A 13,183-nucleotide genomic window follows, 5' to 3' on the forward strand; every position below is an offset into this window, starting at 1 on the left:
CAGGGAGCTGCAAGATTCTCCTACAAAACTCACCTTTTGACTGCTTGGCTTGAGCACTCTGTTTCATAAACACCCACTATAACTGGACAAAGTTATTTTTAAAGTATGTAAGAATGAATATTTTTTTAGCTAGATATTTTTTCTTAAAGCCACACTAACTACTGTATTTTTACCTTTTATATGTAAAGCTTGGCAATAGCTCTCAATGTATAATTTATTTGTTGGGTTTTTTATAAAACGAAGTGCACCCTCTTGCTTCTGTTTCACAACACTGGTGATGTATGAACTGTCTTAGGCACTGCACTGAGAACTGTATTGAAACTGTACATGGGAACAAGTAGATTTGTAGTCCACTCAACCCAGTCTTGAAATGTTTATACTGTAGTTTTGTCTTAAATATACCACATCAGTGCAAAAGTCTTGCAGAGTCATCTTTAAGCACCGCTGCGTTACGCTGGTACGGCAGTAAAAGGTGGGTCATGACGGGGCTTGTCATCAGTTAAAGCATAATTTAAGGTGGCACCTAAACTTGCAGGTAGATGCTAAAGAATGAAATGCCTTCTTTCCAACAGAGCTGAGATTGGCCGGGAGGAATATCAGGTGTCCAGTGGTTTTGAAAACCAAAGTACCGAGGCGTGCGCCCAGAGGGGAAGCTTGAGCTGCTGAGTTTGGTTCCACAGCGTGCAGGCCAGTTAACTGAGCAAACCCACTTTTATCTCCAACAAGGGACTGGTTTGTGTTTGAAGTACAGAATAGTACTAATGATTGTTTAAAGGAAAGGTTTTATTTCCAAACCCTGACTTTGGTGAAATGCTTAAGAAGGCAGCAAAGGACAACTAAACCATTTGATCATTTTCATTTCTCAACAATTCATAAAAGTATCAAAAGGAAGAGAAAAAAATTCCATCCAAATGACTAAGGTCATGGGAAGTAATTTCCCTTGTGGCACAATTTGTTGTGTAGGTCAAACTGCAGTCCCACTGATATGTCACTGAATGGTTCTTTAAATTCACTTATAACTCAAAACAATGAAACAGATTTTTTCTATTATTAATTGAAAAAAACCTCAGAATAGCTACAATTTAGAAGAAAATCTTTCTGCCACTCATGCATTTTAATGTTCAGAATCCAAATGAGTTTGTTGAGGTGTTTAAAGCTGATCGATTTGTTCTCTTAGATATGTAATTTATGATACAATAGCACATCTTGTGTCTCAGATGAGATTACCAAGAACACCGCATCCTGTTGCTTTTATTCCATGGACTGAATTACTGTGGGCATGTTAGATATGTGCAAGCTCCTCTGTTTTTCAGAGACATTCTAAAACAATCAAGCTTCAGTGGCAGCCCCTTCAGTCCATGCCCAGCCAAAAATGGTGTGTTTTGTTTTGTTTCTAAATATTTGTCACAAGCTGGAGTGATTCCATTCATTATTTCATGCAGGCCACCACCGAGCTTTCAGATGGCAGCAGCTTTTAGTCACTTGCTTGGGCCTGGGATGAATTCTCATTAACTGCTACAGTTATGGAGAAATATCGTCAGCACATGCACAAAGGTTCTTCTCTGAAGAAGAAGAAGAACCTTCTTCCTCTCTGAAAAGGTGACTGTGGTGTGCACACAGGAGTGACACCACTTGAGGTGCTCTGAGAGCCCTGTTGGTGTAGCTGATGGCGCTGGCTGAGTCTTGAAAGGGGAGATGACCCAGGAAATGTCATACAGTGGTATGAGCAAGGATTGTGTGCCTAGGTCCTGACAGTGGTTTTTGGGAGAGAACCTGAAATATGGGTCATGCCTGCTGAGAAGGGACTGAGGTGCCAGGCACTCTTGTGGACAACTGTGGGATGCACTCACTTTAAATCCCAAACCCCATCCCTTCCAGCTTGAGGTCACCCTTGTTTTTTAAAAACCTGGGAACGGGCCAGCAAGGGGAAAAAGAGCCTCCAGTGGCTTCAGCAAAGCTGCTGTAGCAGAGCACTCCACTTTCAGGATCTCTCTTCCCTTCCACGGCACTACTGGGGCCAACTGCCGCTCATCCTCCCGGAAGCAGGGCCTGAGCCCACACCTATCCAGGCACAGCCCCTCCCCAATCCCCTGCACACCTGGTGTCCCGTGCAGAGGCAGGAACAGAAGAGCCCTTATGGCATCAGGTCAGCCTGAGAGGTTTGGGATCTCAGGTGAAGAAGTGGTGCCCAAGGTGCTGGTGCAGCCACCTGACTTGGCACACGGGCAGAGGCCAGGGGAGGAAATGGGGAGATGGGCACACTCTGCAAGCTGCTTTTTCCTCCCCATGCCAAGGCATTGCCTTTGGCTGGCTCATGTCCCGCCTGCGTTGGCTCTGAGTAAATGTTAAACCCTTTGTGGGGCTGCCAAAGGGAAGAGAGTTTGAGGGGGGAGGAAGAGAGGAATGACAGAGGCTGGATGGCATTTTCCTGGGGCTCTTGCACATCCCCAGGATACCTCTACCTGCCAGGAGGCCTTCGCGTGACTTGGAAAAGTCACTGGTTTATTGTTGCCCTTTCCAGTTACATTTCCGTCTCTTGTCAATCCTTGATAAAAGCCTGTATGTTATGGCAGCTCTCAGGATAATGCCAAAACAGACATGTCAGCCAGCAAAAGGAAAACAAGCTGCTGATTTAAGATTGCAGTGCTCAGTACATGCTCAGCTCAGTTGCTGTATTGAAGTCCTTTCCAAACAAACCTCCTCAAACTGGGAAATTCTTGTTCTTGGAGCAGAAATGCAAAGCCTGGGCTGGCTGAAGTGCTAGGAGATGACTGGGGCTTGTGGGATCATGTTCCTTGTTAAGAAAGGTAAGTTCTTTGTTCAGTTTGAAAACACAAATACGTATTTTAGATTCATGAGAGTGGAGAAGAAGTGCACACACTGATAGGAAACAAAGCAGGCTTTATCTAAGTGGAAGAGTACAATCCTTTCTGTTTCCAAACAAGGGTCACAAATAACTCTTGTAGCTTTTTACGAATTCATCTATAATTTGCCCATTGAATTCATGTGACAGCTACTTGTGAGGAGATGATGACAAGTAAACATTCTCACTTGAAATCCTTTATTCCTATGAAACTTTTGAAAAGCAATCTTTTTCAAATGTTCAGAAGTATTAACCTATAGCTTCTAGTAGTTTCAGATAGCAGCATTTCTTACAGATGGCTGAAGTTTTGTCAGAGGGCCAGTATCTCAATAACTTCTATGGAAATAAATGCTTGGAACATTGGACTATATGATCTTTCAAAAAAAGTACTTTTTCTTTTCAGCAAAGGAAAGTCATACATGAACTCAAGATTTACTGGGATAGAGGGGAAATGTGAAATGACTGCTATCTGAGTTGACAAAACAGAGAGATGGGAGTTGGAAAAGCAGAAATCCCTTTGTGGCTAAAACAGGAATTACCAGTCAGAACAGCCCATGCTTTGTGCCCCTTCTGTCAAACCCTTCTCTTTCTGTCGCCCCCATCCCACCATGGGAAGTCAAACCCTTTTGATCCTGTGCTCAGTCATTAAAGCCAACGCTCACTTGGCAATTCCTTTGTTCTTGTCAATATAATGTACTTCCTCTGGTCTAAGGCTGCAGATGATTTTCAGGGAGCACTCATGGTCCATATACAATCCTTGAATATCTTCTAGATTTCACTTGCTAGTTTGTTCGGTTGATTTCTGTGTTGTTGTAAGGCTATTTATCTCATGTTGCAAATATATTGTGCAAAGAACACTCAAGAAAACAAAACCTTAAAAAACTTTAGAGAATGTTGCCATTAAGATTAATCTAATACTTCAAATGTGACCAGATTTCCCTCTAATGCCAGTGCAACATGAGCAAGCTTTGACCCTGAAATGGCAGCTGTGGAGCCAGTAGGGGTTACTTGCAGTTCAGATTTTGGAGGCAGCATCAGCCACTGCAATTTGAAAGGATGTGAACTGACCGGAAGAAAAGGAACAAAAAGAGCAGCATTCCAACAAGCTCTTCTCAGAAATCACAACTTACATGCAAGTTGTGACTTCAATATACGTTGGGTTTCGTTAACATTGTAAAAAATCTGTTCACAGCAAGTATGAGAAGGTTTAATTATTTTTTTCCCAAGCATGCTGATAGGAAGCTGAAGACAGTTGCAAGCAGTTGGTTTTCCACCTACTGCCGCGGTGGTGGAAATTTATTCTTTCACTTTGTAATCAAAGCCATCACAAGCTATCGAACTCCCATTTGCCTGAAGGAGATCTCGGCGAAGCTGGACAAAGGTTTGCCCCCAGTGAGCAGCAAGGTGCTGGTGTGGCTGCTGAGTTCATCCCCTGCGGTCACAGGGTCACCTCCCTCCTCTTCACCCACAACCTGAGCTGCAGCCAAAGTTTCTCTCTCTGAAGAGGGAAACAGAGGGAGAGACTTGTCCTTCAACAAAAGGCTTGTGTCTCTGTTTGGCTCTAATTCTGCCTCTGAGGTGGTCTGAAATGCACGGCAGCCCACTGGCTCCAGAGGCAAGCTGAAGGTTTTCATTTCAATGGCGTTGCTATCCTTGCTGCCCAACGTCCCGTCCCTGGGCCGCTGGTGGAAGTAGTTGCCAAAGCGAGTGTGCCGCGGGATGGGCACCAGCTGGCCATGGTCCTTCTGATTATTCTTCCAGTGGCTGGGGGATGTATTAGTGAAATCTGAGGTAGTTTGGAAATCAGCACCAATTCCTAAGATGCAGTGATACATCTTAGGAGGAAAGTTTGCAGTGCTACTAAGCTGCTTCCATGTCTGCGTATGGAAATGATACTTCCAGAGGTCATCGTTAGGACTGGAATTTGAAATCCCTCCGCCAAAAATCAGCATAGAGTCTTTGCAGACTATTGAAGCATGGCCTACCACTGGAGGAGGTCCTTGGCTAAGTGTAAGAGAAACCAGCAGTTAACAGAAGACCAACAAGAAACCTAACGCTGATTTTAGCCTCTATTTCCCTTTTGGCTCAGAAGAATGGCTGCTGAACAGCTGCATTGGGACATCAGAATTACACTGCTGACAGCTGCATCAGTGCATTGCCAACAGCTCTTCTGAGCAAAGCCAACTGGAGCCCCAGGGATGGCAGCAGCACCGTATCTTGATCTGAACAATTCCTACATCCGCCAAAAGGGCACTGCCTCCCCCTTTACCTGATGCAGTATCAAATGATAAGATTAATTCTTTCTTTCTCTGCTCATTTAGTGTAACACATAGAATAGTTTACCTTGTTCTGATGTTGGATCAGCTGCTGCTTACAAAGTCCCACTTCCAAAAGTCCTTCTGCTCACTCAGCCCCATCAGTCCTCCGAAGAGGTACATTCCAGTAGGATAAACCACTGTGGAATAGCCGTGCTGAGGTCCTGGACCGGTGTTCTGAGATGGGCTGGAAACACACAACCACTTTCCTGTATCTGAAAGAAAAATACCAGTTATAGATGGTTCAGATTTACTTGAGTGTTTGAGAAGGGATCTATTTCAAGAAGAAAGTAACTATTCAGTTGAAGAGTAAAGGTTTCTGCTCTAAGCTTATTTCAGTATGAGTTAAAAGCTTAAATTCTGACACTGAAAAAGTGCATTAAAAAAATCAGTTTTGAAATAAACTTTTAATGAAAATATCAGATGCTATATGACAGATGCCATGGAAATTTTATTTACAGAGCAGTTTTTCCTACGGCTTTGCCAATTCATTAACTCTGACACAGAAAGATACTTTCCTGGCTGTAAGAGGGGAAAAATCAGTCAACAAAAACTTCATTAATGTCTGTGCTTATTCTCCCTGAGAGGGAATGAAGGATGAGATAAACCCATCATTTGTTTCAAAATAATGACAGAATAGCCACCAGATAACAAAAGTTATCCATTTAAGAAGTCTCTGGGAATCATCTGGTTTGCAACACTAGATTGGTGATGAATATGCTAATGAAACCATCTCCTGAAAGGTTTGGCTCCCCATGGTCAGTCTGAGATCTGAGACTCAAAAGATGGCATTAATAGTCAGGGTCTCTGCTGCGCCTGAAAGTTTTTAGTAATCCTTGAAGAATTTGGTGAAGAGTGAACAAAACATTATCCCTGATTTTCAGCTCTAAAACTGGCAAATACTGTAAAACTGCTTCCAGTGTAATAGTCTAATTTCAGCCAGGTATTAATTGAATTTACAGAATTCATCACTAAATGCTGCTGAGCAACAGCCAAAACTAACTTACAGCATTTCTACTGATAAGAATTTTCTTAACAGGGCAAGCCAGACTCTCCTGCAGGGTTTTTTGGGGTTTTTTTTTACATTGGATCAAAACCTTAGCCTGTTTTTTTTAACTTACCAAAATGGAAAGTCCAAAATTCCTGCAAAATGCCTTTGATGCATCATATATCCCCCAAAGATGTACATGCTGGAATGGTACACTACTGCACTGTGACCTCTTCTGTGAGCTGGTGCCAAGCTCTAAAACAGTTTAAGACAAAAGCTTGTTAAGTCATCAGTAGCAATGTCTGTCTTTGAAATACACCTTTTTTTTCCCCCCACAAATGAACCGGCAGTCCCAAACTTTCTCGTAAAACTGAACACAGGTAACCAGAGTAGTAACTCTGACATATCTTAATAATTTTTTGTGTGTAATTTCAAGGTGTAGAAACATTTTGAGGATGAAGTTTCCGTAGCAAAAAATGAACGATTCTTTACATGTAGTGATATAAAACCAAGCTCAAAAGAGCAAGACATAAATGCTTCCACTCCGGTTTCAATTAGAAGTGGCAGTAACTTGGTGAGTCCACGTGTTCAGACTGAAGAAATGAAAAATGCTGCAGCACTTCACATTCCAAAATGTATTAGTGTGACTGCCAATCTGTTTTCACAACCCTACTTTTAAAAGCACAGGCTTCACGTATGGTTGCAATATTCCATTTAAAATTAGTATTCTTGATAAGGATTTCAGAAAAACATAAGCAGCAGCAGAGGAGAGGACTTAACTTCTTATATAGGACTTAAAATTTAAGAGCAGTATTTTTAAACACTGTTTTGAAGAAGGAAAAAGCCTTAGTTATTGAAAGTGCAAAGAAATAAAGTATAGCCACATGTCTCTGAAGAGATGAGATTGGAACTGTTTGGGGGAACATATTTCAAAGCAATCTGTTTAATCAACAAAGCAACAGGCATTTGATTCACACATTCCCCACTTCCTGGCTCCTTACCTCCTTCTCTGCTGGTACGTTACGGCACTCTGTCCATCTTGTGGAATCTAGGGGATTGATTTAATAAAGCGCAGTTTAGTTCCTGGACCACAAGAGGACACTCCTCCAACAGTAATTTTTCAAATTACAGATCTAATTTTCAAGTAAGTCTCATCCTGGCGTTTTCTACTGACAAGGCTGAAGAAATCTGCTCCCTGCTAAGACATCAGCACCAAGAGACTCGCAGGAGACGCAGTCAGAGTAATTTTCCTGTATCCTTATATGATATTGAATCACAGAGGTACCATACTGTATTCCTGTTTCCTATAAATTTCACAATGCAGAAATAACCTGTGATTTTCAGCATTTTCTGAACTAGCAGGACTCCCAGATTTCCTGATGGATGTATGACTTCTTCTACTTATCCTTATGACAACTGCATTATTCTTTCTTGTTCTTTTTCATAGACCCCTTAAGGGTAGCCCCCAAATAACAGTCAGAAATCACAGATCTGTGATCACCATGAAAGAGAGGAAATACCAGGTACCAGCACCAGAGGTAGAATGAGAAAGCAGTGCAAGCTTGCATTACTCAAAGCTATACTTGCCAAAGGATTTTAAATAATAACTATGAAAAAGCTAAACACGCACCCATTTTGAATACCTCATTCCCAATTTGCACTGATAAATACTGTGAGTAATAAGATGCTTTCTCCTTTAAAATATGTTCTATCTGAGGCTCTCTCTTCTTCCAGCAGGCATCTCAGACAAATGGTGGAAAACACAAATGAAGGATGAAAAAAAACCCATTGATTTAAGATTACGGAGTGAAGTAGCAAAAGAAGCCAGGAAACTTAAATTAAATCTTGGTCTGGTCACAAGATTTACTAGCTGAAAAAGAGCTCAGCATCTCTCTCTTTGCTCCTCCATCTGACATCAAAATAAGCAGCCATTGCTATATGCAGGATTTCCAAAGGGAGAACACAATCATGTATGACATTGCTGTTAAATTCAAATGCTACCCTGCTTTTGTTAGAATACACACTTAAAACATCAAAAATGTTTGTCCTTAGCAGAAGAAAACCTGCATTATAAAATGTTGATGGTAGTTTCCCATCTTCTTATTTAATTATACTTGATTTTTCCTGTTCCAGCTTATGTGTTTCTTCAGTAAAATTACAAAATACTTCACTAATCTGCTTTTGCCCATAATAAAACAAAGAGCTTGGTTTTTAAAATTAATGTAACATTAAAAAAAATAAATACTATATGAATTATTAGTATTTATGATCAAATTGTAAACTTCAGAAGGAGAGGGGAGGAATGGAAATTCTGATACGTTAAAATACATAAAACTTTCCCATTCAGTTCTCTAATTGAAGTAAGATCTGACCTTTTGATAGTTTAAACAGCGTAATTTTAGGGGGGAAATGTGCACACAGTTTCACACACATAACATCTTGTAAAGCTTGGGGAAAGGCTATGCTACAAGCAGCAGAAAACAGTTTGGTTCTTATTGTTAATTAGTATCTATGGACTTGGAATGTCCCACGGAAAAAACTGGTTATTGTGTATCATACCAATGTCATATGTCCAGAGAGGAGTTTTTACTTGTGTGAAAGCAAATCCACCATCCCACCAAAAATATACATGTTGCCCTGCAAAATGAAAAATACTTGTCACTGAAAATAATTTAAAAAACAATTCCTAAATGAAAAGGCTGCTATTGCCAAAATATAATTAACAGTAATGTGTATGATGATCTGTTAACAATTAAAGAGGCAATCCCATAAAGCCACCAACTTTTAATTATGTCTTTATTCTCTCCAGTGAAACCCTGATGAACATTCTGCTGTTTTAATGGGGACAGCATTCCAGAACCACTTACTTCCTTGTCAGTCTGGGACAGCTTCAGGGATGTGGATCTGGAGCTCTCTGAGGTAATATTAGATTATGCATTTTTATAGAAAAATTTCATTGCATTGCAGCTCCTGATATCCTAAATTCTGTTTTCCCCTCACAGGCCAGGCTGTAATTCTTATTTGCCTTCACTTCCCCGTCCCTCTTCTATGCAAGCTCTTAAGTGAATGTTTTTATGCCATAGCTGATCATGCAAATGAATTCAGAGCAACTGTTACAACTGTACAGTTAAGTCAAAGAATGTGCTGCCAAGGTCTTTATCTTGTATTACTGTTACATACTGAGCACTGACTGAAGAAATTACTGTCACTTTATTCAGAAAGATTCCAAAACATTGGTACAGCTACATCCAGAACTGCACCAATACAAAAATATTTTCTGGGTATGGTATTTCAGTACATAATAATCTATGGTATTTTATTGCATTGCATAGTAGGAAATAAAATGTGAGGATATGGATAAGATAAATCTTGGTCTACTACCTTATAAGCCACCACTGAATGTTCTTCCAATTCTTCTGGGCCATCTCCTGAGCAATCCAGCATTTCCCATTCATTTTTCACTATAAACCAAAGCTGAAGGTAAGTGGTGCACTCAACATAAACATTAGACAAAAGGTGAAAAGATGGGCATTGAATGTGGCTGTGCTGTCAGTTCAATGAGGAAAATGAAGTGGTTTGTCCTCTTTCCTCTCTGTTAGTTCAGAAGAAGTTCCCAAAAATTAAATATATGCATTTTTCTATTTAGCTAATTTGAATGCAATAGAAATTGATCTTGTTACTGCTTGTAGTTTAATTGTTACTTTCATCAAAACTCAACAAGTCCATGATAATGAAATCCAGGAAAATTCTAATTTATTTCAGTAACAAAAACTGTGCAAGAAGACCACATATAAAGTAAAAAAAAAAAAAAAGTCATACTTGATAGGGCATTGTTAATATAAACCTACAAGATATTGTATTCGTATGTTCCCCTTTGTGCACTTTTACAGGCATAAACTATTCGTGCATGAGAGAGTCAGGAGAGCTCTTTGATATCCCTTGCTAGAACCAGGATATTTTAAATGACTCAGTATTTCTGGTCTTGAAAAACAAACAAACAAACAAAAAGAACTGAACTAAAATCTAAACTTTCTGGGACACTTGCAGCAGGAGCAAACACACATCATCTGCCCAATGAACAAAATGCAGTTTATCCATATTTTTTATGGAGATACTTTAAGGGGATAATCTGATAACTATGGAATATCCCCAATGTCATGATGACTGGATGTAGAATCTCTAATCCTGACATACAGGTGAAGGGACCAACTCACCGATGTTGTATCACCAAAAATCCCTCGGGCTGGTCATGTTCCACCCTCCATGGAGATAAACAAACCCTCTGCAAAGGACACAGGGTGTTTATATCCATTGCAGGGACTGGGCTTCTGCTGGGGGGCAGATTTCCAGCCACAGTGTTCAGCTTTTCCTTTCATGCTGACAACTAGGATCTTATCCAAAGATTAACTTGCAAAGGGCAGCCATGTCAGAGGAGGGTCCCAAAACATCAGGGACGGGGCTTAAACCCTGTTTGGTCTGCAAAAAGACAAAAGGTGGTTTAAGGTTAAAAAAAAAAAAAAAAAAAAAAAAAAAAAAAAAAAAAAAAAAAAAAAAAAAAAAAAAAAAAAAAAAAAAAAAAAAAAAAAAAAAGGCGCAGAAAGATAAGAAAAAAAAAAGAAGTCTCTACCTTGTGATAAAATATTACCGTGTTTTCAGTTCCATCAAAAGCAACATGACAACTAACTAATACACTAACTTATGTAAAGCATCTGAAATTCTGACTCTCAGAGTCTTATATCAGTGAAGCTGGGACAGGAATATTCCTGGAGCTGAAAGTTTTCCAAAGAATATCGGTGAGCTGAAGTGATAAGCTCCAACACTCTACATTCATAATATGGTAGAAACCAAGGCTTGGTCTTTTTTCACTACTAAAATATTTAAAACAAACATGTCCTTAAAAAAAAGAAATTGAAAGAGTGAATATTACAGATGAAAGTAATGCATTAGCAGTTGTCCAGAATTTGTGTAGACTTTCATCTCTAAGCCTGCTGAAATGAGGATGGATCTGGAAAAATGACGGTAGCCTTTCCCATGCCACAAGATGTCACTGTGTTCTGTGAAGACACAAATACCAGGAAAACGTTTCTCTATTAGTCATAAAGTAACAGCTCACCATAATGATCACGCAGCAAATCCATTCTTTTGGTTGAAGATTACTTCCAGGGTAAATGTGAAAAATCTATGACCACTTGGAGCAATTATTTCTAAAGAAATTAATTTTAAAAACCCAAACAAGCAACACAGCAGAAATACCAAATTTACTCTAGATGTACAGCAATAAAACCATTTGCATCCACAGAGAACTTTTGTGTCAGCTGCTGCCCATGGCCTTACAGAGCAAAGCAGTGGCAAAGGCTGGAAATTTTCCTGGCAAATCCAGCAATGACCACGGGAGGTAAAAACGAAGCCCTCTTCTTCTGATCCGCATGCAAGTGTTTTTACTAGACACTTCACCACAGTGTGACTTCAGACATATGAACTGTGCCTTGAAGTTCATTGTGTAAAGCTATATTTAGCCACACATATGCCAGGGAAGGCCAACATAAGCCCTGCTCACCCTGTGTGCATCTGATTTCAGGGAAGGGGGTGGAGGATAGAAAGTATCTACATCTCCATCGAAAGTTGCCGTGTTATAAAAAAGAATGAGAGATGTTCTCTTGGAGTCAAAGATGAATGAGCAGTTAAATACAAAAGAAAAAAAAAGCTATAAAATATTTCCGTAGAAGTGTTCATATGTTCACAAACGTGCTGAGTAACCGCTACGTCACCCTTTATTTATTTTTCTATGTAATTCTATGATAAGCCTTCCTTTCTATTTTTCTCTTGGAATCCTGCATGTCTTCTGTTTCTCTGCTGCACCGAAAGCAACATTTTTGTTTTACAGAGTTTTCAGTCCTCTGCCTCTATACCAACACCCCTTGTTTGGAGGGGATTATGTATCAAGCAGCACAACAGCATACCCCCTTCTTCAAATGTTTTCTCCTGTGTTCAAGTATTCCCTCATTTCTGAAAGCCTGGATTTGTCCCAGGCAAATTCACAAGCTATCCTTCCCTCCATCCATAACAACCATCTCCTTCCTCGAGGCTGTAGCAGATGAGCACTGGCAGATCAACCCCAACGTTACTGCCCCCCGTTTGCTGCTCCACCAGGTGTAGAGGCAAGGTGTGTATCCAAAACTCAGCCACTCCAGTTCACAGCTGCACTGCACAGTGCCCACCTGGGAAGTACCTGACAGCAAAGCGACAACATAAAATCTGGGGGGAAAGAAAGAAGACCTTTACACTATATTCTACCTGCTTAAATGGTAATTTACCTAATGGTAATTTGTGAGTCCAGAGCAAGTTGTACTTAATTTGAGGAAAAACAAAGATTGCAGTAAAACAAGCCAATACAGAAGATAGTCATATTTCATATTAATATGAAATTAATGTATCTAAGTTCATTTATCATCCAATTTATCTCTGAAATTTACCATTTGTAAGACTGGAATGTGTTCAGTGACAAAAAGATGCTAGAAATCTCTTGCAACACTTTTTGGCAAGATTAACTACTCAATTTTTATTGTAAGCAGTAAGTATTGTACGGTAAAAACTGAAGTCTCTTCTTTGTATTTTCTCTGAAGGGACACAAAGATGGGCAGCATTTACAAACGTGTGCATTTCTCATTTCCAGGAGAATTAGCAGCTATGAAGTAGTGACACATTACAGGTATGTAAGTCCATAATGCTTTCTGGCATGAAATTGAAAAGGCAAAAGCAGCTGAAGTCATGAAACACAGATTCTCTCCCTAACTCTGCCAAGCTTCTGTGTAACCACAGCCAATTCATTTACTTCCAAAGCTAAACGGGGACAGTCACTTCCTTAGTACAACACTTCAAATTTGCTGATGCAGTGCTGTGTGACAGTGTCAAGGTATTACTATTATTGATATAATTTACTGTGAAAAAGTTGATAGGTTATTAATACTTTACAAAGGTAAAATAGGCTTGTCCCCTCGAGGGTTTTTTTTCTCAGCT

General features: G+C 40.0%; 1 long non-coding RNA gene across 2 annotated transcripts; it reads right to left on the minus strand.

The window, feature by feature from the left end:
* Positions 1-2,881: 2,881 nt before the first annotated feature.
* On the minus strand, positions 2,882-12,227 carry LOC114055513. 2 transcript variants are annotated; one of them, XR_003570748.1, is made up of 8 exons: positions 12,127-12,227; positions 10,381-10,642; positions 9,548-9,627; positions 8,726-8,803; positions 7,168-7,214; positions 6,300-6,421; positions 5,207-5,393; positions 2,882-4,627 (listed from the first exon to the last, which is right to left on the minus strand). It is a non-coding gene; the product is annotated as an uncharacterized LOC114055513 (long non-coding RNA). The 2 variants fall into 2 exon arrangements; XR_003570747.1 differs by having other exon boundaries at positions 2,882-4,867.
* Positions 12,228-13,183: the final 956 nt, after the last annotated feature.

The sequence above is a fragment of the Empidonax traillii genome, unplaced genomic scaffold, assembly GCF_003031625.1.
Source record: "Empidonax traillii isolate 1590-97213 ecotype Southwest subspecies unplaced genomic scaffold, ASM303162v1 scaffold57:size2250009, whole genome shotgun sequence".
NCBI classification, from domain to species: domain Eukaryota; kingdom Metazoa; phylum Chordata; class Aves; order Passeriformes; family Tyrannidae; genus Empidonax; species Empidonax traillii.